Source organism: Perognathus longimembris, chromosome 11 (genome assembly GCF_023159225.1).
Source record: "Perognathus longimembris pacificus isolate PPM17 chromosome 11, ASM2315922v1, whole genome shotgun sequence".
NCBI lineage: Eukaryota > Metazoa > Chordata > Mammalia > Rodentia > Heteromyidae > Perognathus > Perognathus longimembris.
The window spans coordinates 35805507-35816586 of record NC_063171.1 but is presented as its reverse complement, the minus strand read 5'-3'; the positions used below and the strand labels follow the sequence as shown (position 1 = coordinate 35816586).

The 11080-nt window shown below is 61.8% G+C and overlaps 8 non-coding genes across 8 annotated transcripts; 3 read left to right on the top strand and 5 right to left on the bottom strand.

The window, feature by feature from the left end:
• Positions 1–651: 651 nt before the first annotated feature.
• Positions 652–722, bottom strand: Trnag-gcc. Its single transcript has one exon. It is a non-coding gene; the product is annotated as a tRNA-Gly (tRNA).
• A 1654-nt stretch (positions 723–2376) lies between these two features.
• Positions 2377–2447, bottom strand: Trnag-gcc. Its single transcript has one exon. It is a non-coding gene; the product is annotated as a tRNA-Gly (tRNA).
• Positions 2448–3925: 1478 nt separating this feature from the next.
• Positions 3926–4008, bottom strand: Trnal-cag. Its single transcript has one exon. It is a non-coding gene; the product is annotated as a tRNA-Leu (tRNA).
• Positions 4009–4562: 554 nt separating this feature from the next.
• On the top strand, positions 4563–4634 carry Trnad-guc. Its single transcript has one exon. It is a non-coding gene; the product is annotated as a tRNA-Asp (tRNA).
• A 602-nt stretch (positions 4635–5236) lies between these two features.
• On the top strand, positions 5237–5308 carry Trnag-ucc. The gene has a single exon. It is a non-coding gene; the product is annotated as a tRNA-Gly (tRNA).
• A 332-nt stretch (positions 5309–5640) lies between these two features.
• Positions 5641–5712, top strand: Trnae-cuc. Its single transcript has one exon. It is a non-coding gene; the product is annotated as a tRNA-Glu (tRNA).
• A 3446-nt stretch (positions 5713–9158) lies between these two features.
• On the bottom strand, positions 9159–9229 carry Trnag-gcc. Its single transcript has one exon. It is a non-coding gene; the product is annotated as a tRNA-Gly (tRNA).
• A 1654-nt stretch (positions 9230–10883) lies between these two features.
• On the bottom strand, positions 10884–10954 carry Trnag-gcc. Its single transcript has one exon. It is a non-coding gene; the product is annotated as a tRNA-Gly (tRNA).
• Positions 10955–11080: the final 126 nt, after the last annotated feature.

Here is an 11080-nt window from a genome sequence, read left to right as displayed (position 1 = left end):
TGCGAGGTGAGGGAGGGGGAGGAGGGAGGGAGGGAGGTGACACACATCCACACTAGTGAGTGTGTGCAGCCTTAGACTAGCGTTGTCAAGGCTGGTGGACTGGAGAGTGGAATGTCCTCTCTATTGGAGACCCAACCTGCAAGGGGTGAGTATAGAGGTCTGAGAAGGTGATGCCAGAGGAGGTCCGTGGTGAGCCTTGAGCCAAGTTGTGGGTTGTGGGAGATGAGGGTTTGGGGTGGAGCGAGGGTGGAGACAGTCGGTGTCAGCTGAGCTGTGGTGCTGTGGGTGGCATAGGGGAAGAGCCGCCGTGTGCACGGGGCAGGAGAGTGATGGAAGTCCTGGGAGGCCCGTGGTAAGCACAGTGGAGTTGTGGGGCTTGTTAGAGATCTGGAGGAGGAAGGGTGTTTGTAATCAGCCATAGGAGATGGAAGGAGGTGGGTGGCTTGGGTGGCAAGCCAGCATGCGCGTGGAGTGTGGTGTGCTCCGCTGTGTGGAATGGTAACAGGTGAAGGAGTGGCGAGCAGGGATGAGGGAAGCAAGAGTCCTCTCTCTTTCGCTCTCTCTCTTTCTCCCCAAGGGTGCTTGTGCGAGTGTTTGTGGTTGTGTGTGTAGGTAGGTAGGGTGAGGACCAAAATGTGAATGGCAATGTGCTGCATGGGCCGGGAATCGAACCCGGGCCTCCCGCGTGGCAGGCGAGAATTCTACCACTGAACCACCCATGCACAGACAACCGTCAGGTCCTGACGATGGATGGCACAGATGTGCTCCCAGGCCGACCAAGGACAGCGGTTGGTTCCCTGCCATTTGCCAGCAGCTCAGGGCTTCAAGTGTGGGCAGGATCCCAGGTGGCTCCAGATCCACCATGGCACAGGGAGCCAGGCGATGGGCAAGTAGGAGGAAAGGCTGGCTCCCACATGGTGGTTTTGTGGCGAGCCTTGGGGCGCCTGGTGCTGCAAGGAGGGAGTGGGGTGAGTGAGAAGTGGACCCGCCTCCACCCTGACTGTCCCTCTTGTGCCGCCGATTGGGTCCAGCATCGCCCTCTAGTCGGTCGGCCGTGCCCTGCCGTGCCCTGCCGTGCCCTGCGGAGAGCCATAGGTTCCCTCGGCCATCGCATGGTCCAAAGTGCAGATGCGCTCCCTTGACGAAGCCCACTTGGCAGGAGCTGTCCGACGGGCAGGTCAGGGGCATCCCTTCTGGCGATGAGGGCCTGCCCTGATAGGCTCCCATGGCCCAGGCCAGGCGCTTTCGCCCTGCCTTGCCCCCAACCTCACTCTTCATCCCGTGGCGGGGGTCTGGCTATCACTGGGGAGCTAGCGCCTGCTCCTGCCTTGTTGTGAGATGTGTTGGCTGGTCTGCGAAGAGAAAGACCCCCTGCTGTCCTAATTCCAAGCTAATCAGTGTCCAGGGGAAGAGGAGCACAGCTTTCTAGCAAGACACAGTTAGCATCATCCTCGTCAGGGCGCTGAGAAAACGGGAGAAAGAGAGAGAGAGAGAGGGAGAGGGAGAGAGAGAGAGAGAGAAGAGAGAGAGAGAGGAGAGAGAGACAGAGACAGAGACAGAGACAGAGACAGAGAGAGACAGCAGAGAGAACAGAGAGGGTATGGGAGGATTGGGACAATGAAGAACACGGAGACCCCTGCCCCCACGCCTCACACCCTGCATGGTGTGTGCAGTGGTTGAGTAGTGGTAGGCAAGGCTAGTGCACAAGACAGTGTTGGCATCACTTCTCCATTGAGACTGAACCTGCAAGGAGTGAGCATGTGTCATTCCGTATCGGGAGGGGCAATTAAGCATGGGTATAGGTAATTCAGGGATGCCAAAGGAGCGGACCCAAAGCCAGTGTTGAGCCTTGAGCCAAGTTGTGGGAGATGAGGAGTTGTGGGTGAGGTGAGGGTGGAGATGGGTGATGTCGGCTGTGGTGCTGTGGGGATTGGATGACGTGCTGTGGCTGTGGGCGGCATAGGGGAGGCAGCAGGGTGCACGTGGGTGATTCTATTGGAAGTCCTGGGAGTCCATGGATGACGGCGGGGCATTGTAGGAGAAGAGGGAGCCGGTGTGGTGGCCATTGGGAAAGTGTATTTTGTGAGCTAGATAGATGTTTGGAGAGAGGCTGGTAATGTCCAGGGGTTGGAGATGTCAGAGGCTGGGTAGATTGGATGCCAGGCCAGGAAGCAGGTGCAGTGTGTTGGGCTGTTTGTGTGAAAAGGGCCGGAGTGAAGGAGTGGTGGGCAAGGAGGGAAAAGGCATTGCCGTATGTGTGTGTGCGCGTATAGGTGTGCGTGCATGTGTGTGAGTGTGAGCATGCGTGCCCACTCAGCAAACGAGGAAGGTAGGGAGCAGAGACCTACAGGAGCAAAATGCAGCGTAGCAGTGGAGTGCATGGGCCGGGAATCGAACCCAGGCCTCCCGCGTGGCAGGCGAGAATTCTACCACTGAACCACCCATGCATAAGTGCCGCCCGGGTCCCGCTCTCGTCTCAGATGTCCTCGCGGGTCGGCCAGCGACAGGGGTGGCCTCCCTGCTCTCCATGAGCACCCGCTGGCTTCAAGTGTGTGTGTCGGGATCCCGGAGGCACCGGAAGCCAGCCCCTGGGCAGGTAGAAAGTCAGGCTGGCTGCCACGAGGGGGAGGTTGGGCCGCCTGAGGAGTGGACTCGCTGCGATGGGGCCCGGCGTTGCCATCGGGGTCGGGACGGGTCCTGCCCTGCCTCCCTGCCGCACGCCACGGGTGACTGAGCGTGGCCACGGGAATCATAGCCAGCGGTCCTCTCCAAAGCGCCGATGCCCTCTCTGGACGAAGCTTGAGCGGCCCTGCCTGGCCCGTCTGGTCGAGGGCCCGCGGTGGTCAGGAGCGTGGCTCTAGGGGCCGAGGGGCCACCCCGACGCGTTGCCCGGGCTCAGGCCAGGCGCTTGGTGCTTGGCGCTTGGCGCTTGGCGGTGGGGGCGGGGTGGAGTCCACGGGATCGACGGGATCGACGCCGGGCCGGGGTCTGCCCTCCGCGGGCAGCCCTTGTTCCGCCCTGCCCTCCTCTGCTCCACTCGGCTCCGCTCTGCTCTACCGCGTCCCTTGCAGGGGTCTGGCCATCACCGGCGAGCCGTCGCTGGGTGCGCCACGTCGTGAGAGGTGTGGGCCCTGTGTGGGCAGAGAAAGCAATCCCCCGCCCCGTGCCCACCCAGGCCGAGCAGGGCCGAGAGGGGGAGGACGTGGAGACCGTGCCGCCATCCTCGGCTGGACGCTGGCCCGGGACACGTGAGCGCGACCGCAAGACGCCCGCGGTGGGCCTCCAGAGTCCGTGGGTGCGGAAACGCGAGGCTCTGGGGCGCGCGGATGCCCTGACCCGCTCGGTTGGTCGTCGGGCGTCTGTGTGGGGTGGGTGGAGCGCTTTCGCAGTCACACAGGTGTGTGCGGGGCGCGGGGCTCCGGGCAGGCGGGAGTTCCTGGGTGTCTGTGTGTGGCTGCGTGGGCTTGTTGGTCAGGGGTGTGCGTTGGAGGGAAAGCCCGGGCTTGAGAGTATGGGTGTTGGGGGTGGGGGGCATAGGACGATGAGGGTAAGGGGTGATGGAAGGTCGAGGGGCAGCAAAGAACGGAGAGGGATGGGGTGAAGTGTCCACCTGAGCTGGTGGGTAGTGGGTGGGTCGGGCGTGTGTGCGTGTGTGCGTGTGTGGGATTGGACTTCGGCAGTGGGCTGCAGGCCCCGTGGGGATGGGGGCGAGGGCGAGCCCCAAGATGGAAGGGTCGGGTGGCAGCATGTGGGTTGCAGGGTGTGGGAAGCGGGCAAGACAGAGAGCGCAAGGCAAGGCAAGGCAAGGCAAGGCAAAGCAGGTAGCTAGAAGGCTAGGTGGGTAGCAATGAGTCCCGGGAGTGTTGGTTTGGGTGGGCGGGCCGCGGGCAGGTTTCCTGGAATGTTTGTGTCCAAAAGAGGAGGTTGTCAGGAGTGGGATTCGAACCCACGCCTCCAGGGGAGACTGCGACCTGAACGCAGCGCCTTAGACCGCTCGGCCATCCTGACGGCGCGGCGCGCCTGGCAGCTTGGCGGCTCGCCTGGCTGGGCTCGGGCCGTGCGCCCTGGCCCGGTGCCGCGCTCCCTCGGGGTGCGCTGGGCGCGGCGTGCGGCCGGCCCGACGGGCGGATGGCAAGCAGGGTCAGCGTCGAGTCTCGGGGACTCCGGCCCGCGCGGTCCACCCCCCGAACGGCCCCGCGATCGAGCGGCGTCGCCGCGGCCATGGTTGCGCCTGGTGTGCGAGCTGGAGGCGAGCTCAAGCACCTGCTCCTGCCCGCGTCGGTGCCAGCCGTCCGTCGCGCGGGGAAGCGAGGCGACAGCGACGGCGGGCAGCTGGGCCCGTGCGGTTCCCCGGCAGGCGGGTGGGGCCGGGCTTGTGGGGAGAGTGCGGCGAGTGCTGCGGCTCCGGGTCAGAGGACGGACAGGGCAGGTGCGGGCTCCAGGCCCAGGCTGGCGTGGGGGTCGGAGGAGGGGACCAGGAAAGGCGGGCAGCGGGGCAGCGGGGCAGCGGGGCCGGGCGTGTCGGGGAGAGGGTGGTGTGTCCCAGACGGCCGGCCGCGTCGTCCTCGTTAGTATAGTGGTGAGTATCCCCGCCTGTCACGCGGGAGACCGGGGTTCGATTCCCCGACGGGGAGACTGCTTTCCTTTTGGGCCCACCGCGGCCGTCGGCTCCTGGCGGACCGCGCGCATGCACGCACGCACGCACGCACGCACGCACGTGTGCCCGCCTCGGCCCCAAACCCTCTTGAGCGCCCGAGCCCTCGCCTTCCACGTCTCCCTCCTCCTGGCCGTCGGCCTGGGCGTGGGCAGCCGTGTCTCCCGCGCAGTCTCGGGACAGGACTCACCGACGAGTGGGGGAGCCGTCCCCAGGAGTGGGTGTCTGGCCTGGATCGGGACGAAGCCACACGCTGTGGCTGCCGCCGTGGCGTGGCTGCGCCCTCTCCCAGGCCTGGAGGCGTGGAGCCCCGGGCTCGGGAGCGGGCAGGCGAGGGAAGCTCGGAGGGCGCCCCGGGGGACCCGGGAGGGAGGCGAGGCTGGGCCCAGCCCGTCCCATTCTGCGTGTGCAGCCGTCAGCAGCTTCGGGCAGCGCGCAGGACGGGCCGGGAGCGGCTCTGGCTGGCGGGGCAGCGCCGCGTCCCCGCCCACAGCGCAGCGAGGCCCGGGCACGTCGCGGGAGCTGTGGCGCGCGCCCCCGCGCCAGTCCCTGGCGGCCAGTGTGCGCTGACCGAGCCGTGAGGCGTTGGTGGTATAGTGGTGAGCATAGCTGCCTTCCAAGCAGTTGACCCGGGTTCGATTCCCGGCCAACGCAACGGCTTTGTGCCCATCTTTTAGCCAGCTCCAGCTGTTGCTCGGCCTTTGGGGGGAGGAGGGGGGTGAAGGCGAATGTTGGAGACCCACGCGGGCGCCCAGGATTCCGAGGTTGCGAGCCGGAGGAGAGCTGTGGCGCGCCTCAGGCGCAAGGGGAGCTCAGCCAGGCCGGCGTTCTTTCTGCCTTCCTTCCCCTTCTTTCTTCCTAATTCTTTGGCCAGCCATGCCCCAAACCCAAGGTGCCGGTTGGTGCCCCGAGTGTTGGGCTGCAGTGAGCGCCCAGCAGCGCTGCTGGGCTGCAGGAGGCGCGTGCCTGTAGCGGGCCCGACATGCTCCCTGGTGGTCTAGTGGTTAGGATTCGGCGCTCTCACCGCCGCGGCCCGGGTTCGATTCCCGGTCAGGGAAGCTTCTCTTTCTTCCTTTCCCACTGCACTTCTCCCCTTGGCTGCCCTTTAGCTTTGCTGCAACCTTCCCCCACCCTCTTTTGGAACACTTCTTGCCTTGCTAGCTCATTTCTCAAGGACCCCAACCCACACTCCCTGTCTACCATCACTCACCCTTCTTCCTGCACCACTGCTTGACTGCTTTGTCCCCCTGTCAGGCGCTCCACCCCGCCACCTTCGCTGCAATGTCTACCAGGACTGTCTCCCCGGATATCTTCCTTCCTGCATCACCCTCCTGCCCTCACTCAGCCTGTCACTGAGGCAACCACTCCTTCCCTCCTTCCCTTCCTGCTTCCCTCATTCATTCCCCCCCCCCACCCCCTGCCCCTTAACTCCCTCATGCCCTATAAAGTCCCCCATCTGCCCACTCATTTCTTCCATCACCTGCTCTCTCCGTGTTCCTTTACTCACCCAAATATCTACTCCCTTGTTCTCCACTTTGCACACACACTTACCCAGCCAGCGACACACTCACCCCCTCACTCAGCGAGTCACTCTGCACACACATTCCTTCACCAAGCCACCCAGTCACAACCCCCTTCACCCTCCTCTTCACCCAAACACTCTCTAGGTCAGCTTCATCTACCCAGCCCCTCGCCCACTCAAAATCTGCTTCACTCCCACAGCCACCCACCGACCCTTCCACGACATCTCTCTGTCACTACCCACGCATCTTGTTTACTCACTACCAGCCTTCCTACTCTCTCACTGTCTCTCTGGGCCTTTCTCACTCTCTCTCTCTCTCTCTCTCTCTCTCTCTCTCTCTGTCTGTCTCTCTCACACACACACACACATATACACACACACCTACTCCCACAAAGTTTCACCCAGCACTTGCACAGGGGCTCACATGCCCCATCCCAATCAATCACCTGTTCACTGACTCACCAACCCATCTCCCACATCCAAACTCAACCCGTTGTGTACTCACCAGCTCCCTCCCTCAGAAATTCGTGGGTCCTCCCTTTCCTCCTTCCCACCCTCCCTCCCTCCCTCCCTCTCTCCCTCCCTTTCTCCCTTCCTCCCTCTCCTCCCTCCTTCCCTCCATCTCCTCCGTCCATCGCTCCCTCCCTCTCATCCCTCTTCTCCTTAGGCCTCCCCTTCACTCCTGGGAGGGCTCCAGGACTCTTTCACAGAGCTGCTCTGGGCACACTTCCCATGGCTGCAGACAAATCCTACTTCTTTTTTTTTTCTTCAAATTTTTATTATCAAACTTATGTACAGAGAGGTTAAAGTTTCATACGTTAGGCATGGGATACATTTCTTGTACTGTTTGTTACCTTGTCCCTCATAGCCCCCTCCCTCCTCCCCCTTTCCCTTTCCCCCCATGGGGTGTTGAGCTCACTTGACACATCCTACTTCTATCACCAAGGCCGAGAGGGGCCTATGCCCTCCAGTTCGACCCCTGCCGTGTCTAGTAGGGTAGCTGGCACCAGTCACCAAACTGGTGCCTCCTCCGGCCAGGCATGGAATCCTGAACTGGGGTTTGAATCCACCGTGGCAGTGGGTTTGATGGTCACCGAAGCTGAGCCAGTGTGGATGGAGATCTCTCCCTCCATGCAGGACAACTTCCCCCAAAGAGAGAGGCAGAAGTGTGAAGAGGCAGCAGCAGGCGCTAGGTGACTGCCAAGTAGACAAGGGGCGGCTAGCTGGAGGCAAAGGCAGGGAGCTCAGCTTGTGTGTCAGTGGGAGGAATAAGCACCTGCCCAGCTGATGCCTACAGGTGTGGTGAGTGGAGCGTGGGCTGCAGGACACTGGATGGTAATCGCCCAACCCTCGCTCCTGCCTTCAAATTGCCAGATGGGAACAGAGGAGGTTGTGTTGTGTTGGATGGACCTGGACTGGTTTCCCACCTGCTTCCCTCTTTCATCCCCACCCCCTTTGACTCCCTCATTCCCTATATACCAGCCCCTGCCCACTCACTCATTCAGTCACCCGCTCGTTCCCTGTTCCTTTACTGACCCAAACATCTACTCCACCTCACGTCCCGGATCCATCTTGTGCGGCCGCCTTCCAATCAAGTGCAGAGCCCAAGCGGCTTGCCACCCCAACTCCCTTTAGCGGGAAGCTGAGGCACAGCCAGGCTAGTGGGGAACCAACTGTGGTTGGGCGTGGACACCGTGCTTCTTGCCACCCGTGCCGAGGAGCCCCTGTGCGGTAGACGTGACTGCTCTGAGCCAGGGTGGTTCTCTTGGAGGGAGGTGTGTCATGAGGATGAGCTCTGGATGGGGGAAAGTCTCTGTTCTCCTGGGTGACGGGCCTCCCACAAAGGCCAGGGCAAAGGCGAGGCAGCTTAAAGGGCTGGATGGACAGGAAGGGTCTGAGGTGTGGGAGGTGGGAGAATGCATGTGGGAAGTTGGGCGAGAGGACTGGGGGTGGCTTCACATACAGCTGGGGATCTGCACAAGCTCAGAGCATTTGAGCATGGGACCCATGGCCCCGAGTGCCTGTGCTGGGTGGCTTGAGTGTGGCGAGTAAGCTGGCAGGGCTCGAAGGAGGTGGGAGGAGGCCTGGGCGAGGAGACCGAGCCGTCGTGAGTGGGCAGCAAAGCAAGGGAGAGTAAGCCAGTGGCGGGGGGGTTGGGGTTGGAGGTGGGGGAGTGGTGTGTAGGGCTGGCCCTATGGTGGCCACTGGGTGTGCCAAGGGCTGAGAGGGCCTGTCAGGGAGAAAGGAGAGGAGTAGCAACCGGGAGGAACTGGCTGTGGTTCCAGCAAGATCAAGCCCCTCTGAGCACAGAGGTCCAATGAGAGAGTGACATGCGAGGTGAGGGAGGGGGAGGAGGGAGGGAGGGAGGTGACACACATCCACACTAGTGAGTGTGTGCAGCCTTAGACTAGCGTTGTCAAGGCTGGTGGACTGGAGAGTGGAATGTCCTCTCTATTGGAGACCCAACCTGCAAGGGGTGAGTATAGAGGTCTGAGAAGGTGATGCCAGAGGAGGTCCGTGGTGAGCCTTGAGCCAAGTTGTGGGTTGTGGGAGATGAGGGTTTGGGGTGGAGCGAGGGTGGAGACAGTCGGTGTCAGCTGAGCTGTGGTGCTGTGGGTGGCATAGGGGAAGAGCCGCCGTGTGCACGGGGCAGGAGAGTGATGGAAGTCCTGGGAGGCCCGTGGTAAGCACAGTGGAGTTGTGGGGCTTGTTAGAGATCTGGAGGAGGAAGGGTGTTTGTAATCAGCCATAGGAGATGGAAGGAGGTGGGTGGCTTGGGTGGCAAGCCAGCATGCGCGTGGAGTGTGGTGTGCTCCGCTGTGTGGAATGGTAACAGGTGAAGGAGTGGCGAGCAGGGATGAGGGAAGCAAGAGTCCTCTCTCTTTCGCTCTCTCTCTTTCTCCCCAAGGGTGCTTGTGCGAGTGTTTGTGGTTGTGTGTGTAGGTAGGTAGGGTGAGGACCAAAATGTGAATGGCAATGTGCTGCATGGGCCGGGAATCGAACCCGGGCCTCCCGCGTGGCAGGCGAGAATTCTACCACTGAACCACCCATGCACAGACAACCGTCAGGTCCTGACGATGGATGGCACAGATGTGCTCCCAGGCCGACCAAGGACAGCGGTTGGTTCCCTGCCATTTGCCAGCAGCTCAGGGCTTCAAGTGTGGGCAGGATCCCAGGTGGCTCCAGATCCACCATGGCACAGGGAGCCAGGCGATGGGCAAGTAGGAGGAAAGGCTGGCTCCCACATGGTGGTTTTGTGGCGAGCCTTGGGGCGCCTGGTGCTGCAAGGAGGGAGTGGGGTGAGTGAGAAGTGGACCCGCCTCCACCCTGACTGTCCCTCTTGTGCCGCCGATTGGGTCCAGCATCGCCCTCTAGTCGGTCGGCCGTGCCCTGCCGTGCCCTGCCGTGCCCTGCGGAGAGCCATAGGTTCCCTCGGCCATCGCATGGTCCAAAGTGCAGATGCGCTCCCTTGACGAAGCCCACTTGGCAGGAGCTGTCCGACGGGCAGGTCAGGGGCATCCCTTCTGGCGATGAGGGCCTGCCCTGATAGGCTCCCATGGCCCAGGCCAGGCGCTTTCGCCCTGCCTTGCCCCCAACCTCACTCTTCATCCCGTGGCGGGGGTCTGGCTATCACTGGGGAGCTAGCGCCTGCTCCTGCCTTGTTGTGAGATGTGTTGGCTGGTCTGCGAAGAGAAAGACCCCCTGCTGTCCTAATTCCAAGCTAATCAGTGTCCAGGGGAAGAGGAGCACAGCTTTCTAGCAAGACACAGTTAGCATCATCCTCGTCAGGGCGCTGAGAAAACGGGAGAAAGAGAGAGAGAGAGAGGGAGAGGGAGAGAGAGAGAGAGAGAAGAGAGAGAGAGAGGAGAGAGAGACAGAGACAGAGACAGAGACAGAGACAGAGAGAGACAGCAGAGAGAACAGAGAGGGTATGGGAGGATTGGGACAATGAAGAACACGGAGACCCCTGCCCCCACGCCTCACACCCTGCATGGTGTGTGCAGTGGTTGAGTAGTGGTAGGCAAGGCTAGTGCACAAGACAGTGTTGGCATCACTTCTCCATTGAGACTGAACCTGCAAGGAGTGAGCATGTGTCATTCCGTATCGGGAGGGGCAATTAAGCATGGGTATAGGTAATTCAGGGATGCCAAAGGAGCGGACCCAAAGCCAGTGTTGAGCCTTGAGCCAAGTTGTGGGAGATGAGGAGTTGTGGGTGAGGTGAGGGTGGAGATGGGTGATGTCGGCTGTGGTGCTGTGGGGATTGGATGACGTGCTGTGGCTGTGGGCGGCATAGGGGAGGCAGCAGGGTGCACGTGGGTGATTCTATTGGAAGTCCTGGGAGTCCATGGATGACGGCGGGGCATTGTAGGAGAAGAGGGAGCCGGTGTGGTGGCCATTGGGAAAGTGTATTTTGTGAGCTAGATAGATGTTTGGAGAGAGGCTGGTAATGTCCAGGGGTTGGAGATGTCAGAGGCTGGGTAGATTGGATGCCAGGCCAGGAAGCAGGTGCAGTGTGTTGGGCTGTTTGTGTGAAAAGGGCCGGAGTGAAGGAGTGGTGGGCAAGGAGGGAAAAGGCATTGCCGTATGTGTGTGTGCGCGTATAGGTGTGCGTGCATGTGTGTGAGTGTGAGCATGCGTGCCCACTCAGCAAACGAGGAAGGTAGGGAGCAGAGACCTACAGGAGCAAAATGCAGCGTAGCAGTGGAGTGCATGGGCCGGGAATCGAACCCAGGCCTCCCGCGTGGCAGGCGAGAATTCTACCACTGAACCACCCATGCATAAGTGCCGCCCGGGTCCCGCTCTCGTCTCAGATGTCCTCGCGGGTCGGCCAGCGACAGGGGTGGCCTCCCTGCTCTCCATGAGCACCCGCTGGCTTCAAGTGTGTGTGTCGGGATCCCGGAGGC